Raw genomic sequence first — 2212 nt, 5'->3', positions numbered from 1 at the left:
ACATAGCAAAAGTAAGAGCAAATGACGCGCCCAAAGCGCGCGCTTTGTAATGTCTAATCATAATAAAAAAAAAAGCAAAAAGAGATGATAATGTAAATTTCAATCGATATTCTACAATACAAATTTCAACAAAAGAATCTACAGAATAGCGTTAATTAATATTTTAAAGATTGATAAAGCTATTGCGTAGATACATGTATACGTACGTATTGTTTACGAATTACGTTATATTATCGTCTAAAAAGATACATCAGTAAATGCAACAAACACCGGCTGAAAAAGATTTACGATCAAATGAACAATTTGTTTACGCGTAATGCGTAAGTAATACGCATTTACATGGAAACCGGATTAAATCAGATTTTCATTGGTCACGAAAAGTGAGAGGTAATTGCTCAGAATTAATATCAAGCCTCATATTTTCATTCAGCCGAGGTTTCTACGTTCTCGCGAATACAAATCGCCAGTCACGAATAATAATCGAATGCTGTTTAATCGCAGGCATTTAATACGAGGCGTCGAAATTGCATAATCGCTTTTGTCCGCAAATGTAAAATGAATATTCTATCAACCGTAGAAAACTCATAGTGGCGCGTAACACATATTTTATAAAGCAGTTTTCAATATCCCGCAAAAACAATTGCCTGCCGTGCGCCGGGAATTAATAACTGAATTAAATTAATAACCGTTCGAACGGTCGTCGATTCCGTTCAAGTCCCCTCGCCGTGACAAGTCACGATCACTGTAACACATTTGCGTTCACTCTCGCTGACAAACTTGGGAAACGTGGAAGCGATTGGCAAACAGAAAGCCCGCATACCAATAAGGAATTATGATGTTGGCGGTTACATCTCACGGCCGCACGTGAGTGATTTCCGAACGGAAAATTCGCTGCCGAATGTATAATCATACGCGATTACTTCGGGAGACATATGCGGGCAGAAATTTCTTATAGAAATAATATCTATCTCGAACGATATTTACCTAATTTCTTTCATTTCCTTTTAATATAATAGATTTCTTAACAATTGTATTATACTTCATTAATTCGCTCGAGATTTAAATCAATATTAATAATAGTTTCTGTTTCGGAATCGTAAATTGCATGTCTTTAAGAGTCGATGAATTTTTTAGCATTATGCATCTCGCAGATAAATCTCAATGTTATCATTGTTATACGTAAAACTTTTGAAAAGTCGCGAGCCACTTAGATAGAAAGGTTCTTGTTAGATTTAGTATACAGTTCAATCTCTCTTAAGGTAGTAGTTTGTTCCTGATGGAAAACTACGAGAAAGCAATTCTCGAAAAAATTGTCAACACAGGGGAAATTCCGAGTTTTTGATCCGTGGCGCAGCGGCGTTGCACAAATCCACGAAAGATTTTATTAAATAGTCGAAACCACTCGCCCTTCGCCAATGAAAAGAGCATGAAGTTTTAAGGGAACGAGAGGCAAAGGAGGCCGCATTGGCTAGATTAAAGGAAAAAACTTTGCGATTATTCAACTTTACCATTTCCGCCTTTCGGGACACTTCGTTCTTTTTGCAAATGCGATCGATAAATTTGGAGCATCGCATATTCATTTATTAGTGAGCACTCGCTTTGTTCGCTAACTAAGCCGAATGAACTAAACTGATAAATAATAAAGCCAAGCTGCATACTTTACTAAAGTGTTATTTTGAAATTTTATTATTTATCCTTTATCTCATTTATAATACCTCATTCGATATCAAACCAATTACAAATAAAAATCCAATTCACATATTACTTTAGCGATGAAACCGAATCGTTATAAATATTCAAAACGCTTCGTATATCTTCCGTAAAAAGTACGCTTTTTGAATTCTGACAGGCATTAGAAAACAGAGCCGCGGAATCTGAATACGCAACTAGATTCCTGTCAGTAGTTTAAATCAACCTTTCGCGACCTTCGCCTCCTTGTTTCCTTTCCAGCGAAATATCTTCAGGTGATTCGCTATTATGCCAGAGAGAAGCAATATAAACGCAGTCGTAGTCACGTAGGAATATAGTCGGAAGTGGTCCGTCAGTTGAGTTATTTTGATATCAAATTATTAAATCTCGTGAAACTACGTAAATCAGCTTTTCCCGTTGGTTTCCTTACACCTTAATGTTAATAATTTGAATTTTACAGAAAAAAAAAAAAGAAAAGAAAGAAAAAAATGGAGGAAAGCGAAAAATACGTACAAAAGGAACT

General features: G+C 35.8%; 1 long non-coding RNA gene across 2 annotated transcripts in view; it reads right to left on the bottom strand.

Moving 5' to 3' along the window:
• The window catches only part of LOC139106146 (uncharacterized), a 100404-nt gene that overhangs the window by 50988 nt on the left and 47204 nt on the right, over positions 1 to 2212 (bottom strand). The window lies entirely within an intron of this gene.

This window comes from Cardiocondyla obscurior, linkage group LG01 (assembly GCF_019399895.1).
Source record: "Cardiocondyla obscurior isolate alpha-2009 linkage group LG01, Cobs3.1, whole genome shotgun sequence".
In the NCBI taxonomy this organism is placed as follows: Eukaryota; Metazoa; Arthropoda; class Insecta; order Hymenoptera; family Formicidae; genus Cardiocondyla; species Cardiocondyla obscurior.
This window is presented reverse-complemented; position numbering and strand designations above follow the sequence as displayed.